The sequence below is a fragment of the Vidua chalybeata genome, chromosome Z (genome assembly GCF_026979565.1).
Source record: "Vidua chalybeata isolate OUT-0048 chromosome Z, bVidCha1 merged haplotype, whole genome shotgun sequence".
In the NCBI taxonomy this organism is placed as follows: domain Eukaryota; kingdom Metazoa; phylum Chordata; class Aves; order Passeriformes; family Viduidae; genus Vidua; species Vidua chalybeata.
In genome coordinates this window covers 22,961,358-22,985,438 of record NC_071570.1, presented here as the reverse complement: position 1 = coordinate 22,985,438, position 24,081 = coordinate 22,961,358, and the positions used below count along the sequence as shown (strand labels likewise).

At 38.2% G+C, this 24,081-nt stretch overlaps 1 protein-coding gene across 3 annotated transcripts in view; it reads left to right on the top strand.

Annotated features, from left to right (window-relative positions):
* Window positions 1-514: 514 nt before the first annotated feature.
* The window catches only part of JAK2 (Janus kinase 2), an 89,272-nt gene continuing 65,705 nt past the window's right edge, over window positions 515-24,081 (top strand). The window contains exons 1-3 of one of the 3 annotated variants that reach the window (XM_053931745.1): window positions 788-951; window positions 1,093-1,166; window positions 9,314-9,447. The gene's annotated coding sequence lies outside the window, so the exon portion shown is untranslated. Of the gene's footprint in view, window positions 534-787; window positions 952-1,092; window positions 1,167-9,313; window positions 9,448-24,081 lie in introns of those variants that run through there. The other 2 variants (XM_053931742.1, XM_053931740.1) reach the window with 2 other exon arrangements.

The window sequence follows — 24,081 nt, the reverse complement described above, 5'->3', positions numbered from 1 at the left end:
CAGCGGTTCTGCTTCTCGCACTGAGAAAATCCTGGTGCTCTCTCTAGCGCCGACGGAACCTGACAGAGCTCCAGATGGGTTTCGATCTCAAGCACATACGTGACTCTTGGGGATGGTGCTGTGCAGGGCCAAGGGCTGGACGCGATGATCCATGTGTGTCCCTTGCCCTTTCCAACTCAGAGAATGCTGTGATTCTGTGACGAGGGGCTGCCGCCTCCACGGCAGAGCTGCGGGACGCCTGTCCTGCGGCCGCACGGTGTCCCTGCGGGCCGAGGGACGCCCCACCCGGCAGGCAAGCCCCGGGCGGAGCGGCCGCGCCTCGCCGGGGCAGCGCGGCGGGACCCGCCCAGCCCGCAGCCGCGCGATGACGTGAGCGGCGGGAGCACCGCCCAGCCGGAGGCAGCGGCAAGAGCGCGGGTCGGCGCGGAGCTGCCGCCGCGTCCCCCGGCCGGCGCCGCCGTGCATGGAGAGGGAGCGGGCGGGACGCTGCCTGCGCGCCGCGCTGCACAGCCGCCGCTGCCGCCGCCGCCGCGGTGAGTGGGGCCGGCAGCGCCCGCCCGCTGGCGGGGCCCAGGGGGTGGCCGGGGTGGCGGCTGCACCGCCGCGCCCCGTCCCGCGGGCGGGGGCTCACCCCCGGTGGGTGGGGGTGGACGGGCGGTCGGGGGCTCACCCCCGGTGGGTGGGGGGGGGCGGGTGACCCTGCCCGCCGGGCGCTGTGAGCGGGCCACCGCGCTGGCTTCCTCCCCCTCCGTAAACAGGGCTCCCGGGGGGCGGGCCGGGGCCGACCTGGGCGCCGGGGAAGCTGGAAGTGTGGCTGCCGCGCCTCTTCGGTGGAGGTGCTGTATGTTGCGGAAGAACTTCCTCGCGAATACTTATTTGTGCCGTTAAAAAAAATCTCTTCGCAGAAGGAGGGCAAACAGTCACGAAAAACCACATTTGTGGTTTTTCTCTGTAAGTCTCTGTTGAATTTTCTTCTGCGTGGGGAAGTGTTCCGTTAGGTGTGGGTTGTGAATTAATGGATTTGATTATTTTTCTTTTAAGAAAAGAATTTCAGATAAAACTTCCTCAGATTTTTTTCTTTTTTCTTTTTAGAATTAGACTGAAGTCTAATTAGAACCTGATTGTGGCATTCTCTCCAAATTTCTCCCTTCTGCAGTCAATGACAGGTGAGACAATAACATCTTCCTTGGTTATTCATAAATTGGTTTATGCTGAAAATTGTTGACTGTATTCCTTTTGTTTGCTAAACAGAAGGAAACTTAATTGGGAAGATTGTAACGGCTATTAGTTTTTAGTGTAATTTTGCACTTGAGATTATTTGCTTCATGATCAGTGCTTCTGACATCTTAGCTCTGTAAAGTTTACCAATTTATTATCTACTTCTATTCTATTGCTAGTTAAATGCAATGTGTATGTAACTGGGTGAGAGAGAAGTATTTCTTAAGTTCTTAAGTTTCTGGAAAATCAGTATTGACAGAAGACTATCGAGAGATTCTGTGCACACTTAAAGGTGTTTTGGATCAGTTATATGGATTAACTTTCGTTTCCTTCCCTGCATCTCGGTCGTTTTCATAACTGATATGGTGCTAATACTGTAGTGATGTTCTTTCGGCATGCCCATTTTTCTTCCCTTTTTAGGGTTTGTGGCAGTAATTTGAGGATTCCGTAGGAATACAATAGCCACTACTGTGTTCTGCTTGGTGAGAATGCATCCAGAGTGACTTACATGGTGTAAATCTAGACTCTTGAGTTAAACAACTTCAGTATTACAGTATGAAATAGCAGGGATTTTAAGCTGTGGTGAACTTTCCAGAGAAGCCTAAATTTGACCTATTTACAGATTTTCATTTTTTGTAAGCACCAACGACAGCCACATGGGGAAGCAGTATTTGCTGCTGGGAGGGGAAGTTGTAATGAGCAAGAAGTACATGGAATGGAGAAAATGGTCCAACATCCTTGTTGATTGAATCAGACTGACTGGAGCTGCAGAATGGAAAATGAAAGGAGGTTGTTACTGCTTTTTACTTGCAGCTGTTCAAAGTGATGATTATGCTAATAAAAAGTTGAAATCCCTGTAGAATAACCATTTCCAAACTATGTGGAGGTCATGTGCATGACCACAGAATAGTATTAAAGTGAATGTTACTGCCATGTTTTACTAGCAGTGGCATCCTCTTTCTGAAGTTAGGAGAAAAGCAATTGCTGAATGAGGTTGTTGCTTTGCAGTTGGTCTCTTTTATTCCAGCTTTGGGGCATTTTTACAGTGTGATCTTATGTAAACAAAAAGCGAAGTGATGATGTTTGCAGTTACAAGAAATAATCTGAGATCTCATCTGAATGAGCCTTAAAAGGGAAATAAACAAAATTCAGAAATTTAGTACTATTAAACAGAGACAGTAATTAAATGGTGTTCATTATGAATAGAAGAGTATCAAAAGTTACAAAACTTGCAATTAAAAAGCAGTTAACAGAATTGACCATGCGATAATAAAACAAGAATTTGTTCTGAAAAATAGTGTTCTTAAAAAAAAACCAAACAACTGGAAGAAGGCAACCAAAATTTGGTGGTTTTTCTTAGAAAAGTAACTGGAACTTTAAGTCAGAGGTTGAACTAGATGACCTCCTGTGGTGCCTTTCATCCCAAATTATGCTATCCTAGTGCTCCTTACAAGCTCGCGTTTTTGTTGTAACACACCTGCTACTTTTTACCTAGGCTTGCACGCAAATGTTATCACTGTCATTAGGCAAGTACACAGTTATATTTTTTCATTTGACTTAATAGAGCTGCTGTTTCAAAGCCTCTGACCCTGGCTGTGCACTGATTTTGGTGGGTTCTTTATGTATTCATATGTCCCATGGGATTCTCAGCATGAGGCCAGTAAGATGACTAATATGAGTAAATACTAGCATCATCTGAGTCAACATTTGAGCTCATGCTTACGTTTGTATTTCTTTAACTTGTTTCATTTACAGTTTCTTTATCAAAATGTGAATGGGGAGCTTCCTTCAATTTCTGAATATGAGATTTTAACATTATTCTGTAAGATATATCTGTCTTCATGCAGATGTGAAAAACCATACAAAAATGTGAATATACAAAGAAGCTTCTTTGTAGTAGTTCTGCTGAAGGAACAGTAATCCAGTTTTATTTGCTGCACACAAATAGATGCTTTCTGCTGCATACTGTGTTCTTCTAGACAGTAGATTGTATGTCTCACTTAAATTGGTTGTATTTGTCAATACAGTGACAGCTACAAGGTACAAGTGTAAGGTAGGTTGTCACTGTCAGTTGTAACCTGTAAGATGCTCAAAGAAAAAGAGTGATGCCTCACTCAAATGTCAATCTCTGTGGGTTATGCAGTACTGGATGCAGAGAGGTCTGGTTCACGTGGGCAATGATAACCCCCATGTGTTATGTAGAATGACTTGCCTAGAAGGCAATTGTCCATCTAATTTTGGTTATGTAGTTACTGTTTCACAGAGTCAAAGCTGAATCTTTAAATCTAATTTGTAGGAAAAAAACTGTCCAATCTGGTGCAGGCACCTATTGAGTTAAAATCAATAGAAACGTCCTTTCTGAGGTGAATTGTCTCTGCATCTGTCTTTGACAATGACTTCCACAATAGCATTACATGGTTCCTTTTGTTGTTAGTAGATTGCTTTTTAATCGTGGTTGCACATTTCCTTTTATTAGGAAGGGAGATGATAGCTCTTGCTGCTTAGATTTTCCTGTTGTCTTGATTTTCTTCTGGTTTTGTGTGGTGTTTTTTTTGCAGGGGTGGGGGAAGGGGGGGTATATGTGTGTATTTTCTTTTTTCTTAGAGTCTTTAGTATTTGTTCATAGCTCATACAAATCTATGAACTGATTATGTTTTTCTGTGTTTTTTGCAATGTCACAAAAGACAATATTCCAGGTGAATTGAGAATGTTTTCAATACCTTTCCTCTTTTCATCAGAACACTTTTTCTTGTCTCGTATGTGCCTGTATTAAGCAGAGATTCTGCTGAGCTGCATATCCTGTGAGTGGTTGTTTTGTTTATCTGCTTACATTTGGCTTAAAATTTAATGTCACATGGGAATAACTGCAAGTTATTCTTTCAGGGGTTTATTATTTTATGTTTTTTGACATCAGATGTTATCTGTCTTCTGGTTTCTTTTGCTTGGCTAGCTCTCAGTTTTGATCCTGCTTAAGTCTCAGGTTATCAAGTAAGCTGGTTATCACCAAAGTTGTTTTTAGGCTAAGACTTTGAAAGTGCTTATATGCTTGCATAAATATGTATGGTGTGGTATTTCTTGCTCTGCATGCAGCCCCACGTGGGATCTTTTCTGATGTTTACCCTGGTTCTTAATCTGTGTGTTGTTCGTGGTATAAGGTTCAGTGGAATTATCAACAGTTCAGTGGAGCTGATTTAGCTGGTATTACCTCTATCGTTCAGCTTATGTGCTTGAGCAGCTGCAGTAGATTTCAGGACTTAAGAAAGTATTTTACAGATGTTTTAAGTAAATGGATTTATTATATATGTTCAAAGTATTGTGATTAAAGTTATTAGCATGTATAATTAAAACTTTTAAAATGCTTCTTTATGTGACTTCATTGGTGTCAGGATTTATTTTTTGTAGTATTTAGTGAGAGTAACTATCAAATCAGTTAAAATCAGTTTTTTAGACTTTTTTGCAACGTCTATATCATCCTGTTCACCAGAAATAATGCAAGAATTTTGAGGGATTTTTGGTGGGCAGATAATATCTTAGAGGGATAGTGTTAGTGTACAGGTCTAATATGCTTTAAATGAGTATTTTCCATCTCTGATATCTGTTAGCCTTGTTTGACTGCAAGGATTTCATAGTTGTGACAAAAATGTTCATCCCTATTCAGTGTCATAATACTGGCTACGACTTGGGTTTCTGATACTGTCAGATATTTCTAAAGTAAGAAACCTTTGCCTTCTAAATATCCAGTGTTGATACATAAACATACAGTTTATTTGGTACCTGTACTTATCAAACAGTTTTTAGAGGCCTCAGTTATTCAAGTGCATTTAGACTAGGAGGCCTTTTAATTTCAACATGAAATTATGGAATTACTTCCATGGATTCAGATATGGAGGTATGGTTGTAGGTGGTGTTTGAGTTATGTATTAGGTAGAATTTGACTAAGAGCAAGACCATTTTAGGACAAAGACAATTAGAAAATAAACATTAATTCCTAATGAAAGAGGGGTTTAGAAACCATAAAGATAGAATTATAAACCGTGAAGTCACAAAGATCTAAGAATAAGGTGGAGTTGTAGTTTTACGATGTCTATTAACTGTTTTCTTAACCTGTCTTTAGTCTAAAGACTTTTCTTAGCCTCTCACAAACACTGGAATTTGCTGCTGCCTCAGTTGTGTAAACACCACAGTTTTTTGTAGGGCTGTGCTGTAAACTGTATTACAAGTGACCTAAGTTAAAATTAATTTATTTGTCTCATTTGGAACAAGTGGCATGAAGGAAAGGGAACGGACAGGATAACTTTTTAAGCTGGCTTGCTATGTCAGAGAAAATGTTGTGTAATTGCATCCTGGATAACCCCAAAGATGGACTGAGCTACAAAAGAAATGTTGGGTTCCCTGTGGAATTGGAGGGCCCTGGATTGCACAAGACCCAGATCCTCAGCTGTGGGCAGTAAAGCTTGTGTCAATCCAACAGCTGGCTCCCAAAAGACAGACTTTGGAACTACTCGTAACAACTGTGTAAATAGGTGCACGGTTATCTTTTAATTGCTGCATACCTGGGTCTTCATAAACCTTTGTAACTACGCTCTCTGTCAGGGAGCTTGTGAAAATGTACTTCTGGCTGCTTTTCTCCTAACCTGGTTTCTTCAGTTAAAGGTGATTTCAAGGTGGTTGGCTAACATTAGGGCATTCTGTTCCTATGTATCTTCCCTAAAATTGGAGACTAGCCCACTAAAACCATGTTTTTGACATTGCAAGGAAGATGGACATGTACTGAATTTCAGTGAGTATTTCATAAGCATGCTTGCAGAAGCTGGGGATAAGCATGTTAGACTTAAGTTTGTGATAGCAGGAGTGCAAAACTTAGTAAAACATACAGGCGCTGTGCGGAGTGAATGTGAAAATGAACTGGAGTCTTCAGTTTTCATTGTTATGCATTGGGAGACCTTAAAGCAGTGTGACAAAATAGATGTACGTCAAAGTGGAGAATAAATAAACCAGGGGATTTATTTGGCTGAGGTTTAATGAGATTACACCAGTTTCACTCAGAAACAAATTAATTTGAAGCTATGTTTGTAATATAGTTGCATGTGTGATTGTAACACAGTTAGGTGTACCTGAACTGATTCATGTTTCAGCAGTTGGAAGCCACAGCAGTTAAAAGCATACAGGACATTGAAAGTTTCACATGGCCTTTGCTACCTCAGCTGGTGCACATGTATTAGCAGTGTTTAGAAGGATATCTTTAGACTGTAGCACCCTTAAGCCATACCATAATTTTCTTAGTCTTTGGTATTTTTTCCAGGTTTCTTTTCAAAGAGCTCTGCCACTTGCTGAGATTGCTATCTTTTTGTCCTGGTTTCAGCCAAGATAGAGTTTTCTGCAGTAGCTGTGAAGGCTGGAGCCTGGACCCATGTGGCAGTGTCTAGGTTGTTATTCTATACCATGCACTTCATCCTGTTGGAAGTAGGGTGAAATCACTTCTGGAAAGAAGGGTGTGGCATCAGGTCAAGAAGTGTGGTGGGAAGAGGGAACCTGGGGCCTTTGGGTAGTGTTTTTCATGTAAATCACCCTCTTTTGTACACTTCTGTTATTAAGACTGTTGCTGTTACTGTCCATTTTCTTATCTCATTGCTGTTTCAAGTAAATTGTTCCTACATCAACCTGTAATCTCTGCCTTTTGTTTTTTTTTCACTAGAGTGGGGACATGGAGGGAGCAGCCAGGATTTCTTTATAGTGGGAGTACCAAATTGGGAATACCATTCCTAAATCATGACACCAATAATTCTGCCAGTGAACCCACAAAGTTGAATTTTAAATTCACTTTGGAATGCAAAAATGTTTTTACTTTGGTTTTTTGAAAAAAAATTTTAGTATTTATCAATTTTTATGGTGATTCAGTGAGTTTTAACACATAATTTTTTCGAACTCTTGAACCTGATGTGAAAATTTTTGGGTAGGTTGATAATACATCATGTCTCTTCTTGTAGTTTATTATGCTGTGATGTGGTTGTGCAGTTGTTATGACTATGCAGGGTGGTGAAATAATATTTTTTAGTCAGACTTTTTAAAAGGATATTTGAAGTTTGTCATGACTTGATATTACAGCACACTAATCGCATGCCGTAATATGCTAGAAAGCATTGACTGTCTGGTTTCTTATCCTCAGGCCACTTGGTGCTTTGTGGGAGTGTGTCAAACTACTTTGCTCCCTCTCCAACATCTGTAGTATGTCTTGGGTAAAAAAGCTCAGGATTATTTTGAGTTGATGCAATGTAGCTTAAGTGTTTGTAAGAGAGAATGCCTAAAGGGAAATCACCTTGAGTGCCCTTTACCATGCAGTTAATGAGTAAAATATCTGTGAAACCAGGAAAAGTGATGGTCCCCTTTCATGCTCAGGGGACACACAGAATGAAAACAAGAGCATATCATCCCTGATTTTCAGTGGAAAGGCAGCTATTAGGTATGAAAAGGATTTCCTTAAATTATTGTTTGTTTTAAAGAAAACCGTTCAGAGGTTATAGTTACAATTCTGCTAAAGCCTAAATTTAGTCAAACAATGTAACTTTTAGTTAAAGACAGATGTTGTATAGAACCACAAAATAATTTAGTGAAGCAGGACCTCAGTTGGTTTCTGTTTCAAAATTTTGCATAAAGCAGGGTCAGTAAGGAGGTCATAACAGGTATGAAAGCTGTATCCAGCCAGGTCATAAAAATCTCCAAGAATGGAGATAACACATCGACCACTGGGCCTTTGTCTGGATGTCAAACATTCTCTTTATATCCTCTCTGATCATTTTGTGTTTCAACTTGCTTCTGTTGTCTCTTGTCCTGTGGATGGAGAGCAAGAGCTTAGTTCCATCTTCTGAATAACTTCCATTTTGGTACTGGGGACTGCTGTTAGACTCCCCCAGTCTCATCCAGGTGGAATAGACCCTGCTTCCTAGTCTGTCCTCATAGAGTCTGTGCTACAGCCTCCAACTGTTGGAGGCCTCTGCTGTGAACTTGTTCCTGTTTGGTTTTGGTTTCTATTGCTTTTTAAAGTTCATGTTCCTGACTCTTTTCTCATTATAATGTTTGCCAGTGGTTTTTTTTTTATATGTTAGGGCAGTGGAATAGGACCTAGATTCAGAATTTTAAATTCAGCTAAGATCTGAATATTGGCAGATTTCTAAATAAAGGCCAGGACAGTAGGTGGCCAGAGACTTTCCAACAACCAGACTGGGAATATATTTTTCCTCCAGTTTGTGTAAAAATAACCATATGATGATGAACAATGATTGCTTTAAATCCTTGAAGGATAGATACTGTGACCAGAAACAGGCTGCTCAGCTCATGCAATTGACTGAGCTTTCATTCTTTATTGAAGTGCATAGTTTGAAAAATACAGTATGTTTTGATAAATTTATTTGGTTATATAACTTTTCTTTATAAGTATTGTATTTAATAATATCAACTGGAGTTTTTTCTACAGTTTCCTATGTTTTTGTTGCATTTCAATTTTAGAAATGCAGTGTGCCAACAGTAAGTTAAAAATACTGTATTTGAAAACTATAGCCAATGTGCTTTTTGACATAATTTAATTAATAAAAATTCAAAGTCTAGATTGAATTCATTAAGTTCCATCTCTTCTTACATAAAAAGGCACCATAATGTGTCTTGTTTAATTAAAAACATTAGTGCAGAGAACTGTTTGGCTCCTTGAGTGATTAAACATGTGGAACAACAGTTTAAAAAGTAAATGTGCTACATGAATGTTTTATATTAAATGTTCTCTTTAATTTCAGTCATAACTTAAAGGCAATATTTTTAAGTTGAATAAATAAATTTGTCTGGCCATTAGATTGCTGAGTACTTAATTATGCATGACATGAATATAACACATGTATTTATATTGGGAGTTTGGGTTTTTGATGTTTTTGTTTTGGGTTTTTTTTGTTTTTTTTTCTGTGTGTGTGTGGTTTTTTTGTTGTTGTTTTTGTTTTACTTTGGCTTGTTTGTTGTTTCTTTTTTTAATTTTCTCTTTGAGTCTCTAAGATTCATGGACTGTTGAACCACCTGTAACTTTTGGAGTGTTACAGTCTTTTGTTTTTGTCAGGTCATTAAACTTCAACCTGTTGAGACCAATGTGTTCTGTTTTGCTGGAACGAATGTCTTTAGAACTGGTTACAAGGGTGTGCCAGTGCAATTTGGTTCTTTCATCAAGCTGGATTCCTGAGTGCAAGTGTACAAGTAAAGTTTTAATATTTGCCTTTCTTAACAGTTTCTCTGTGATCTCATTGCATACTAATAAAGTTAATTGTGGAATGCAGGTTTCTTCCTTTAAGAAACATAAATATATCGTGGATCAGTGTGCCATTTTTTTTTGCATCATTTAGTTACCTCTAGATTTGTTTAGTAAGAATTTGTACTGGTGATATTATTTGTGCCTAAAATTCTTCTATTTCTTACTAAGGTTTGCTCTTGTACTTGAGGAGCTAAGTATATACGTAAGGTTAGAGTACTTGCCTTGTTTCTACTTCTTTTTGATTTCTATTGGCTTTTTATGTTCATGTTCCTGACCCTCTTCTTATAATAATGACCTCAATTATTAGGCTGCTTTCTTGATTATGAAATATTAAGGGGAAAGAAGAAATTTTAAGAAATCCCGTTGTTAAGCAAAATAACATATTAATTACTTCCCCTATTAGGCAAAGGTATATGGTCAGAGGCAGTAAACATGCAGGAATTGTCACTATGGTATTATTGGTTGAAACAATATGTTGCTTACTTCTGGTTAAGAAGAAAATCTAATTTGTCATCTAACAGTTCTTTATAATACATTTCAATGATTATAGAATACTTATCTTTACTTACCTTTACTTATCTTTCTTATCTAGACATAATTTCCAGTTACTCACTGAGCCTTTAGAGGAAGAAACTAAGCAAACAAAACTGCTGCATGTCCTCTTGCTATCAGGGAATTAAAGTGGTAAATCATTGTCACCGATGACATTTACAGGAGAAAAAAGATAAACTAAGGGAAGAAAGTATTAAAGCCTTCCTGGCAAAAACCTACAAGATGCAGCAACAAGGTTAAACAGACGTGTAGACTCATTTGCTAAGCTTGCACAGCAAGTGGTAGGAAAAAAAAGTTTGTTTAAATTATTAATTTGAACTTTCTAATATGAATGATACTGCACCACACACAAGATGACTATTTTGAACTTAAAAATAAAAGAAGATGGTCTTAATCAAAGACACTGGGATATAATATTTTATTTATATATATATATATATATATATAAGTTCGTAAGTATAATATAACTTTACTGTTTCTAAATGGTTATATTTCTAGTGTTGTAAGAAAAGGAATTTTTCTCTTTTATCACAACAGCAAAAATACTTCTGCATTCCTTTCTCAGACTAGTGGAGCATGAGGTGAATTTACAGGCAGAAGCAGGATTCCTGTAGGATTCTGGAATAATATGGTTTTAAAGTGAGGAGAGAGCAAGAGTGTAAACAACTTCGTCTCGTCATCCTTCCAGATGCCTCTCTGTTCATTACCTTCTTACTATCTCTTTACTCTTTTTTTCAGAACTTTCTCTCCTGTTCAGCCACATTTCTCCTGTTGAGGCTTTGTTGCTTTCTTACATCTTCCTCTGGTCCCATTAATAAAACAGCCATTAGCTGTTCTGCTCCAAATGAAGTAGGTTTTAAGATTGCTTTCTGATCTTGACAGTAGTCAATGTCTGACCTACTTGGAATCAAACTTCATGGCCCAAATCTAGCCAAGTATTTTGTCTTTCAGCTTACATTGCTGAAACAACCTTTTGTCTTTCTGGATCTGTTGTCCTCAGATTTACTCTAGCAGACTCCCCAGTCAAGTTTTGAGTGCCTCTGGAAAGGAAACGGGAAGAAAATAACATAACCAAAAAGCACTTTACAGCACATTAAATATTATTAGATTTGCAAGCTGGGCTAAGCTATATTGAGATTATCTTTCTGGGGTTGGAAAACTGATATTCAATTGGAGGAGAACTGTTGCTGAAGAAATTAGTTTTGATTTTGATAGTGGAAAAACAAATTGCTTGTGAAAAACAGATTGCGAAAAGACTCAGTTCTGTTAGCCTCAGTGGGTAAGGGTGTGGTATTTTGATTAGAATTTTTTTTAATGTGTGAGGAAGGAGAAGTATCGGTATTTTGTCTGGAAGGAAAACTGAATCTGGCAGGTTGTTTGGTAGTAGATGAGAACTGATGTTTAATCTGAATACAAGGATAATGATAGGAAGTCAAAATGTATTACAAATGAGGAAAAGAAAATACAGATGACAGGTAGTTAAGAAGGTGCAAGAAACCCTGAAATTAGTTTTGTTGGTTAGAGCATGATGCTAGTATTGCTGTGGGCTCAATCCCCATACTGGCCATTCACTTAAGACTTGGGCTCAGTGATCCCTGTGGGTCCTCTCCAACTCAGGAGTATTGAATAATTCTTAAAGTTACAAGTGTCCTTGCTTCTTTGTCTGTGAAGTGTCACAAAAGTGAACTGAATGTTCTGTGAAGATGTGGGTAGATGAGTGGTTCTGTATGGAAATAGAGATGGGTGCAAGTAATTTTATGTCTTGTTAACTTTTAACTGTTACTATACATGTTTAACTATTCCAGCAGTAGTAACTGTTGGAAAGTACTGTGTATTGTCAAATTTCATTGAGGCTGCTGTGTTGACAGTGGAGAGGTCCTTTGTGATAAGACTTTGGGAACGTTCTTTTATAACCTCAGTATAGACAATTGATCTTTGGAAAAGATTGATCATCTGGTAGTGTTTGAAGCAGGCATTCATGCTATCTGCAAGTGTTTTGCTCAGTTTTGATTCATCATGGTTGAGGTTCACATACTCTGGCTGTATGTGAGCATTAAAGATTTCATAATTTAAACTAAAATTTTCTCTGAAGTAGGGTTCATTTCTGCAGAAAATACTGTATCTTACATGTATGAGCACACATTCCTTACTACTTTTTCACCAATACCTTTATAGTTTCTTGGCAGGGGAATAAGCAGAAGTATGTATTTCAGTCTAAAATTCTCAGTATCTAGAACTCTAACATCATCCTTTCATTTTTTAGGCCATGTGATGGACTAAAGTAGCAGCTTAATAAACCTTTTATTTATGACACCTCCATCTACTGACACAGATCATGTACAGGATTGGTTTTGCAATTACAGGTTGTGGTCTCTCATTTCCTGCTTCTTCCTACATACTTTCATTTAAATTTTTTTTTTTTTTAAATCTTTATAATGCATGAGGCCTTTTTGAAGTCATAATTAAAATATTGGATCACAGTACTTATTCACTGGGTGAATTGCTACATAATATAACTGTTACTGAAACAATAATGTATCCATAACTATAGTGCTGTAAATACAATGTTTAATGGTAAAATGTTATACAATTCTGTTGTTTTTATGAGAGGGAATCTTTAATAGGGTATCATTGCATATGTACATAACATCAGTCATTCTGTATTTTAAATTATGATGTGCTTCTATTTCATAGACTATTGGAGTCACTTCTAGGTAATTATTAGAATTTTATATGTTTTTCTGAATGTGATAGAATATTTTAAATGTATTATAGCTAATGCTTCTGTTTCTGCTAGTTTCAAAACACTTGAAAAGTAGTCTTGGTGTTCAGCAAGTAGATCATCAAAATGCTACTGTTGGACTAGTTCACACAGAATCTGGCTTTAGCAAATCTCATTATATTGTTACAGCCATACTTAAAGTGTTAAATTGTGTATACAAGTAATGAAAGAAATGGCAGGTCAGCTGTGGATTACACACACGATGTGGGAGTGTCTGGTAATTTGTATGTCTTTTCATTTTTGTCCTTGTAACCTGAAAATCGTGGTTGATTAAGAACATCATGTTTACTGTCAAGACTACTGTGATAACTAAACCATTATTTGGAACAGATGCATGATACCTAGACTCAATAACAGCAACACATCATCTGACATATGCAATGGTGTGTTTCTTTCACACAAAAAAATGGAAGATGAGAAAAACCCCTTATGTAATTTTTAGCTCATGAGTAGTGTTGGAACTAATGAAATTGGTAATCTAAACTTCACCACAGGGAGAAATGAAGTAATTTGCAGTGCAGAAGTAAGAAAAGATTGGCAGTCTTTGTAATCACCTCTGGTGATTACATGAAAATTACTTTTCTAGAATCTTTTTCCAGATATATTTCATTGTATATTTTAGGGTTTGTATAAATTTTTAACTTATTTCCCCATTAGAAGACAGTCTTGGAGTGTAGCCTGTTTGCAGATAATCAATAATTTTTACTTGCAATGGATTATTTAAAATTACTGACTTGAGAGCCGTTACACAAGAAGACATGGAAGATTATCAACTCCAAAAGTAACTTGTATGCTCTTGAGTGATAAAAAATGAAATACTGTGGAGAGCTGGCTCTTTTTGTGTTCTATCAAAAGAAAAAAAGAACCCCAAACCTCTCAAAGGGGCAGAACCAGTTACTTTGAAGAGTCCAGCTGCTAGGAAAGGAAGGAGGAAATAGGAAATGGAGAATGCCCTGAATAAACAAAGGAAAAGGAACTTAAAGTGGGGAACTTTTACAATACAGAATAGAGCAGGGATATTGAGTAAAGTGAAAGGAAGAAAAGCAGGTTTCTTTTTCTCCTCCTTTTTTTCCTTTTGTCTTTTTCAGGGCAGAGAGAGGATTATGATGTATAAAAGAGAAGGGACGAACGAAACCAGTAAAAAAAAATGGAAGGGAATTTAGCTGCCAGCATAAATTATAGTTTTGCTGGGCTAAAGGCTCAGCTTGAGAAGTATTTAGAGGTTTTGCAGGACCAGTACAAGCAATACATTTATATTTGTGGTAAGGGGAAAAATATTTAAGCACTTGCCCAAGTCAAGCTACTGCATTAAAAAAGCTTGTGAAGTGAAGGGCCAGTAAGGGGGCCCTCAGTAGCTGAACAAAGGCAGTACAGAAAGGACTGATTAGAGAGCAGCTCTAGCTGTAGGAAGGCAGTTGGACTGCATATAGGACTGCTTTGGATTTTTAAAAGGAATAAGATGTAACAATATTTAATCTGGTTTGGTCGCAGTGAAAAACACCCTTGTTTCAATAATGTGTCCATTCACCAGGATGTGGGCTCTGATGCGTGAAGCCTTTTGCTGCCTAGCTGGTACCTCCTGTATTACTGAATTGGCAAAAGTTTCCTACCCAATCTAATGGTTAATCACAAACACACAGAAGCAGAGTGAAAAGGAAGACAACCATACAAGTGTTTCTGTGTTTGTTTGGTTATAGAGTAGAATTGCTAATATGGTGAGGTAGACAGCATTAATAGGAAGGGGTTTGGCAAGGCTGAGATGAAAAGGTGGAAGCTTGTTGTCACTCTTACCACCTCCTACAAACAGGAGGATTGAGGCCCTTGAGCAGAAAACACTGAGGTGAGAGGGGGATTAAAAATTTGGAGTACTGACACTTCCTTCCATGTTAAAGGCCTGGCAGACGCATTCTTGAAGGGCTCCATGAGATGGGGTTTTCAGTGCTGCAGTGATCCTCTTTCGATTGAGTTAAAGGACAGCTGAATTAACTGGAGTTGAGTACTGTAGGTGAAGAATGCTGGTAGGTTTTTATTTGTGACTGTTTTATTTCTGGTACTTCTGCTGCAGTGAGAAGGGGTGGGAATTAAACTGACAACATCATTGCACCTAGTTACTCAGTATTGTTACAGTACTTGAAGTAATTTGAAGAAATACTGTTCCAGAGATCCAACATATAGGTTTCTTTCATGAAAGCAAGGAGGCTGTTATTTGATTGCATTCACTATAAAATAAGGTCCCTAAAATACTAAGAATGAAAGAATAGTCATAACTGGAAATGTGCTTACAGCTATTGAAGTGGATTTTAAGGAAATGTTTTGAAGTGCTTTTAAAGAGGATCTGCATCTGTTTTTTTTTTTTTTTATTTCATCTCTCTGTATTTAAAAATAGCCAGACACCTATATGCAAAAATTCAGTATTATCACTAGAAACCTGGTTTCTGATCTTTTGGGATTCAAGTTGAAATTTACATTAGATTAATATGCATAAAGCAAGTCAACAACCAAGCATGTTAGTCTCTCTAATCTTACTGAGCCGCAACTTATTTGAGTTCTTACTTTTTTTTCTATGAGGGTTCAAATACTGTTTCCCTTCTTGGGCTCTCAGTAAAAGCCTTGTGAAATCAGCAAAATTTATTTGAATTAATTTGAATTAAACCATTTTCATTTTGAGGTATGTGGACGTGATACAAATTTGAATAATATGTGATGCAGATAGTTGCTTAATAAATCAAAGCAGGTTTTATGTTTATTTTTATTTAGATTGATTTCTGAGTTATTGCTGATGTAAGTAGGCTACTAAAAGGTCATTGTTCTAGATAAAATATCAGATGGAGCATTTTGGAGGCCACCACCATTTAGCACTCACTGGCTTTGTTACTTTGACAAGATTTCTGTGTAGCAGGTCCTGTTTATTGTTAAAACCTTGAATTTCTTGGTCTAAGTTTAGCAAGCTTCTCTGTCCCAGAACTCTCTTGCAATGCAAGCTAAGTGTTGAGAAGAAGTATGGGAAAACTCCAGTAACTGTTTCCACTTGAAACTTGTGAAAATAAAAGAGGACAAGGGGCTGGAGGACAGGCAGCAGACAGCATGAAAGAGGTTATAGTCCTTGCTTGTATTCATTGGCAGACTGGGTTGCAGAGACATACTTTATTGTAGTTGCAAGGGAAGAAAAACCTTTAATCTCCAAACATTTTGCAATTAGTAACATCTCTTCCATGCTAAAATGGGTTCTCTGAATTTTTTTTTGTCTCACATTGCTTGCTGGTTGATGTAATCATCCCACAATGTACCTCAGTTTAAAAGAAAAGCAAAAAACACCCAAGTCCTTTTCTATCTTTATGCAGAACCCAGAAAAAAAGCTATTTATTTCCAGGAATAAATTTGCATCTGTGTGTATGTTTTTTTCCCCATTTACTGATTGAGTTTGTTGGTCATTGATGTTACCTGGAGTAAAATGTTACTTTCTTTCATGTAGTCTAGCAAAGTCTATTGTAAAGTATTATGAAACATCCTTCAAGTTTGAGGAAAGGGGTTCTCTCATTGTGAAGTTTGGTCTTCACTGCTTGGAAAAAAAAAATCATGTTAGCTCAAAGAAACCTTAAATTGAACCAGCTACTTTGTGTTTGTTTTTGTTGCACAGCAAAGTTCCTATATAAAAATAGAATTTTGGATTACTGTTCCTTCTTTCATATGCAGATCTTGCAATTGTTTTGCCAACTTTTGCAAATTAGAAGCTTTTCCAGCAAATTTAGTGATTGTATCAAATATGTACAACTTTAACAGAGATGGCAAATGTTTACGAATGCTAGCTCTATTCTTTGATGTAGTCCTGAATTTTTGCAGTTGTTAAGTATTTTTTATGCTTGTAATTTGTTGTCTAGATAGTCTTTAAATTAGAATAATCCTAAATAAATGCAGAAACTATAAAGCCCTACTTCTATTTTGGATTTCAGCCAGGTTGTATGTAAGGTCTCCACCCACAATGACTAAGTCTTTTATATATCTGAAGTATATAAATAAAATTGAATGTGCCTAATGTTTATTGTGTGTGTATTGTATATAGGTAGTGCTTATAAGATGTGTTTTCTGCTCCATTACATTGAAAATTTATATTCAATTCAGATCTCACTATACCAGGAGTTACTGTGATTACTACTCAGGGCATGCTAATTATTTCCCAAGTGTAGCCTGGGAAAAATTTTTTCTTGAATATCTCACTTAACACTGATATCATTAAAATGTGTGTCTTTTAAAAGAAACTTCTATTTGAAAGGCTTCTATCTAATTTTGTCTGATTGTGCATTTCAGTTCAAAGCTTCTTAATCCTAGATCATTCCAACATTGGCATGCTGGAAAAAGATCAGTGAAGTACCACCGAAGATGAATACAGCTGGAGTACATGATGTACTGTGGGCTGAGGGAATTGTGTATTTTCATTTGGAGAAGTCTAAGGAGACATTGGTTTGTTGTCTTCAGCTACCTGATAGGAAGCTATAAAAAAATATGCAGTTGGACTTTTGCTTGAAGGTACAGGGTGTTTGGATGAGAGAAAACAAACACAAGGAGCGTGGGAAATTTTTGTTAGGTATTAAGGAAATCTTTTTCAGGAGGACAGTCAAACACTGGAACAAACGTTCAGAGAGGTTGTGAAATATCCACCTCTATATGTGGACATGGTATAAATTTTGCTATATAAGCTTTGAGCCTGGTATAATTTGACCCTACTTTTAGCAGGGATAACAGACCAAATGGCCACCATAAGTCCTTTCCAACTATATTAATCTATTTATTATTATTTTTATTTTTTTTTCACTTTCACATGTAATGATTGTGACTTTACGTTTTGTTGCTGTATAAAAATGGTGTATTGTTTCACACCAAAGAAAATATTTGCTTAAATTGCACCTGTGTATGAGTAATCATAACACTAGGGTAAATAGTATTGCTTAGTTTTGATTCCTTTTTGATTATTACTCTGAACTTCTAATTAGATTGTCTAACAACCTTTCTAAAGTGTGGGTTTTTTTCTTGTTTCTGAAGGTGGAATGCAATGGGATATTAAGTCTAAATCCCTGCAAATGTCTAATGAACCTGTATGGATATTTGTGGTTAAATTAAATGCCTCACTAAGTAGAAAGTATGCTCATGGCTTTTCTTCTGTATGAAACCTTTTCTTTTCAGATTTTCCTTGAGTATCTTTGTAAGAAAATAGAAGTTTCCAGCTACAAATCAGCTTTTTCTTAACTCTGCTGGTTTCTCTGCAGATTTACAGAAACTTCAATTTTCTGTGGTGCATTTTCAAGTAGGATATGTTTTCAAGTCAGTGTATGGCAGTTAGAGTGGAGCATGTTTCCATACATGTCTCTGCATCTGTGCTAGCAATCCTGTGGTTTTGGAGTGAAAAAATGCAGAAAACTTCAGCAAATGCTGAAAACTTTTGAATAGTTTGAAGCTAATTGAAACTGGTTTACTGAATGTTGTCCCAGTACAAAGACATCTGCTAAGCAAGTAGGGAGCAATTAGGAATACCAGGTGAAAGGGAGAATAAGACTTAGCTTTCCAGAATTTCACAGATTTAAGCTAATGTGAAACCACTGTACTCAAAAACTAGACTGCACTAATTATATAATAAATACATAAATATACATAATAATAATATATAATAGTAGGTTTTGGTGATGTTAGAATAGCAGTGTGGCTGGTTTTGTAGGCATTCAAAGTTAGTTGAGCTGCTTGTTAAGCTCTGAACATAGCTCTCATACAGGTAAATTTTCAAATAAATGCCTTGGTTCACTGAACTTTTATTTCTTTGGCATGTGTATAGAATAGGTATTTTTCACAGTTTCTCTGGTTTTTAATGGGGTTTAAATGGTTAAATATATCTGTTTATGTACTGAAAGATAACATATAGAAGAGTTAATCAGAAAGTTGAGAATTGAAGTGAGGTTTTTTGGACTTCATAAATTACATGTTGATCCCTCATGTATTCAAAAGATTTCATTTGAATTTGCGATAATGTTAACACTTGCCTCCTCTACCTCCACAGTTTTGCCAGCAGCTCAAGTAGTAGTGTAAATTGTGTTTATTTCAGTAGTCCAAATTGTGTTGATGTTTTTTAAAGTGCCATTTTCATATAAGAATTTTTTTAAACTTTTCATAACTGTGTTCTTCTCATGTGCTGTCAGGAGGCCTACCACTTTTGTATGAGAATTGAACTAATGTGTTTGTGTGGGTTCAGTTCTCTTGTGGTCTGTCAGTTTGTGTGTGTACCACATCTGCATACCTTATATCTTAAATTGTTAATTAAATGCTGCTCCTACTGCTGTTCCACAAGGTCTGTGTTGACTGGTGCCCCATTTGAGATGCTGGCTTTCCAGTTCATGCAGCTCTCTCTGCTGGTCAGCCTGTATAATCAGTTGTGCCTTAATAAAAGCACTGCCAGGATTTTTCCTTTAGTGTATGCCTTTCTTTTCCTATTTAAGGGTCCAGAGGCTTCATTGGAGAAGGTCAGCTGCCTTCCTCCTCAAGTCCTTTAAAGATCTCTAGATAATTAACTTTGGTAATTCTGCCTCACCCCATGATATATTCCAGTGTGAGTCATTGTCTTTGCCAAATGGATTTGCAGTCCTGCCTAATTTTGCTGCCCTAATCTGTGTCTTTCCTGGGAGCAAAATGGCCTGCATTCTTTCTTTTCCTTTCTTACCATGTTTACCTAGTTATTTTAGTATGGAATTGTTATTTTATGACTTGTCTTCCTAGGTCATGCTACGACTGCTCATGTATGTGTTTTTTCTTGTCTGAAAATACCTGTCGGATGCGCTGTTTGAGTTTGCTTTATTTCATTGGAAGTCGACTTCATGAGTGGCTGATCATGATTCTCTGTCTTTTAAGTTAATAAATTACTCTCATTCCCTTCCCTTTTTGGGTCATAAAAGAAGAGTGCTAGTCAGCAGGATGGGAGACAGAAATAAACTGTACAAAGTGACAAGAAAAGATGGAGAAAGGAAACAAAATAAATTACATGGAAATGAGGATTGAGTGTTCTTCAGGTTAATCATTTGGGGAGAAAAAAGTCAGAATTTTGGACTTAATTTTAGGACCTTAGTATCTTCTGGTCTGATGATTTTCATATCTGAAGGGACAAGCACTTGTATAATTTTTCACAGAGTCAGAATTGCTAAGACTGGAAAAGATCTCTGAGATTGAGTCCAACCAATAACCTAGTACACTATGTTCACCACGAAATGATATCCCTATGTGCCACATCCATATGCCTTTTGAACACTTTCAGGGATGGTGATTCCACCACCTCAATAGGCAACCTGTTCCAATGCCTGACTACTCTTTCAGTGAAGAAATTTTTCCCAATATCCAATCTCCCCATGTACTGCTTAAGGCCATTTCTTCTTGTCCTGTCACATATTACCTGGAAGAAGATACTAAACCCCAGCTCACTATGACCTCCTTTCAGGTAGTTGTAGAGAGGAAGGTGGTTGTTTTCAGGTGTTGCTTGTAAAGACCACAAAGCTGTTTTTTTAAAATTCATCTTGGCTTAAAATATTTGTGCATCTTGGATCACTATGAAACTACCCTGGGAAAGTACTGTTGTGGGCTTGTTCTGTTCCTAGGGTCTTTTCTGGGCACTTACTCTTGGCCGCCACTAGAACTAGATGTGCCTTTGGTCTCATCCTGTATGCCTGTTCTGAAACAAGTGAACCAACAAATGGCCTGGAAAACATGTACTGAGAGAGATTTAACTTTCAAAGTCAAACTGCCTGTTGTAGTTTAGGTAGAGAAAAATTACAAGTTACAGAATTGTTTCATGGGCAGTTGAAAATTAGTCTGAAAATTAGTCATACAAGGCACTAAACAATGACAGTAGCTGAGAAGAGACACAGACTCAAAGAATGTTAAAAGTTGTAACAGTCAGCAGTGGGTCATCTGGTCCAACCTCTCTGCTCAAGCAGGCCCATCGTGGAACACATGGCATAAGATTGTGTCCAGACAGTTCTTGAATATTTCCAGTAGGGAAGACTCCACAGCCTTTCTGGACAATCTCTTCCAGTGCACAGTCACCTGCACAGTAAAGAAATTAATCCTTGTATCCAGGTAGAACTTCTGTTGCTGTTACTGTTCATTTTGTTATCTCATTGCTGTTTCCAGTAACTTGTTCTTATCTCAGCCTGTGGTTGTCACCTTTTGTGCCTCCAGTTCTCAACTCCATCCTGCCAGAGTGGGATGGGAAGATCAAGCAAGTGGTGTTGGTTTGGGAGAGTACCAGTGGGAGCACTGAACTGAGGTGTACCATTCCTTAACCACACAGATGTTTAGAAAAGAAAAAGATGACTAAGTACATCTAGTTAGCTTTGTGTGTGTTAAGTCAATGCCACTCCAAAGTGGCTGTAAATATATGTTCATAAATAAGTAAAAGAACCTTAATTGCTGTTGCTAAATTCTCTAGAGATACTTCAAAACTGGGGTTGGATTTACAGGTGTCAAAATTTGTTAGATAGCAGTTTGAGGAAAAGAAGGAAGGAATGCTTCATATAGCTGTGTCGTGGTTTGACATGGAAGTGATTTTTTTTCAGGAAGTTGAGTCAAACCAGTCAGTGGTCAGGTTTGGATATTGGCACCTGGAGTGACCACTGAAAGTATGGACACGCCTCTGAGAACACAGGGGGTTAAAAGCAAGAACTCCCAGGGGAGCTGTCTCTTTAATTCCGGTTTTCAGAGAGTGCAGACTGTCCCCTGCCCAGCCATGGGCTGGGTGGGGGAGGGGAAGCCACGCAGCCTTGTCCAGGTAGGCCGAGGGGGCTGAAGGTCTGGAACCGAGCCAGCTCCTGCGGACGGAAGGGTGGAGAGAAGTGGAGATGCCTTTGTGTCCCCCCCCCCCCCCGCCCAGGGAAAGAGACAGAGAGCCTGATGGCACCTGGAAATTTGCCAGCAGAGGAGAAGCAGAAAGGGGGGGGATGATGCCCAGTGTGGGAGTTGAGAGTTCTGGGCAGAGATTTCAGCCATCCAGGGAGTCTGAACTTTTAACCCTTTCCTGGGAAATGAAGGCTTTGTAAAATATTACTCCTCCTTGATTTATAGTGGAAGAGAGACAGTCCGGGACCTGAGATGTTAGAAGAAGAAATATTTAGGTGGGAGGAGATGATGGAGTAGCTTTTGGCTGGACTTTTCTTGTTAGCCATAGACTGAACCAAAATCTCCTGCAATAGAGACTGCATTTTAGGGGGATGCAGTGGTGACCCAAGGAGACCTGCTTCAGCAACTACCAACACAGGAACGGCAAGAACAGAGAAAAGCTGAGGAGGGAATGGTGATGCCCTCTGTCTTCAGAAAGATGATGATCTCTGTTCCTGGAGCCTTGGCCCCAGGGGAAAATGGGGGGGACTGTAGTCCCAGGATGAGAAGCTGAACTGTTGTCTCTTTTGGTCCATGGCAGAGCATCCTTAAAGGAGCCCTATGAGCAGTCTGTCCATGCACGGTGGTGAGAGCACTGTGACATGGAAAGGAGAGTGTCACACTGGCAGATTTTCTCCGGCAGTGACATGGAAACACAGGAGGTGGCAACTGTATTTCCTGGGGGGGGGGGGGGCAGTCTATGGTGCAAGAGAGACTCCTCTCTCCCTTGATGGACTGAGTATTGATTATCTGAAGGGTGGTAATTTGATCAGGAATCCCAGGTGATGTTTCATGGTGGTTGTTTTGGAAGTTGGGAGGAGGAGGGGTGTTTTAGAGGGTCCTCATCCTGGATTTAGTGTGTGTGTCTTTTAGTAGTAGTAGTAGTTTAATAAAGTTCTCCTTTGTTATTAAACTTGGGCCTGCTCTGCTCTTTTCCTGATAACATCTCACAGCATTTATTTGGGAAGGTGTATTTTCATGAGGGCGCTGGCATTGCGCCAGTGTCAAACCATGACAAGCTGAAAGAAACAGAAGGGATAGAGTAAGAAAGAAATGTTTCATAACTAGTGAATGTGAAGAATTAAGTTGTTTTTTTTTTCACTGTTCTGTGCTTACAGTGGGATGTAGGTGTTCCAGAAATACTTTCTGGTACACCTTCATTGTAGAAGTAACAGTAGCAGCTCAGAACATTAGGATCAGGAGACATTAAAGACCAGGGAATGGTGAAGAAAGCACGTAGTTAGGAATTCAGGTTTTGAATCAAGAAATTTCCCTGTTCTGAGCGTTCAACAAAGAAGGAGGAAAGGAATGCAGTTAAGCAAAGGCTGTAGTGCAAAATGCATGCAACAAGATGCCTTTTTGATGTTGTGTCTGTCCAAAAAATATGGCCCATGTTTATTAGCTTTGTTGCCAAGTTGAAATTTTCACATACTTGAAAATTATATGACCATAAGCACTAATTAATTTTTCTCATATTGTCTATGCTAGTAAAGAATATCAGTCTGTAGAAGTTTTGTTGAAAGCTGTTGTATTGTGGTATGTCTTCAGTGGGCCCTGGGCTTCAAGCAACCACTGCAAGCAAAATCCAAGGAAGTATCAAGTAGTAGTAAGGAGGAACTTGGTAGGCTTCACTCTGTCAGTTTTTTTTCCTGTTCAGTAGACAGTTGAATCTGAGCAGTAGTCGATAAGAAATTTATGTCACATACTGGTATTAAAGCGAAATTAAATTTTTCAAACTCATCACGTTGGTAGTCTATGGAAATTTAATAATCACAAAATAATTTGTGATAAACTGTTTCTTGCTGTGATACTGATCACAAAGCAAATACTTCACCAATTGTAGAACTGCATACTATTAACAAAGAAAACTTCTGCAATATAGGCAGGTACTAGAAAGAAGAAAGAAAAATCTTTAATTTGAATTCTTTTGAAAAACTGAAAGAAAGAGAACTATCTTAAAGGTAGACCTGTCTTTAATTTCCCATAAATCCATCATATATGTTATGATAATTGTATGTAAAAGAGCTGAGGGAAGGAGATATGCTGCAAGTGTGTTTAATTAATTTTGATGGCTGAATAGATAAAACATGCTCTAACATCCCACATGCACATTGTGGGAGGGTTTGTTGTGTGTTCAGTGTAATACAGCCCTTTTCAAACCGAAATTAACAGGATGACTGAGAAATCACGCTGTAGAAAGACCAGTATTAACTTAAGCATTGACAGGTGAGAATCAGCCAATTGTGTTGCTCTTGCTTTTAGTGCTTCTGAACATCTAGGTTTGTTTCTCTGCAATCTGTGCTTTGACTTCTTCAACTTCTGTATGGCTGCACAGCCTTCA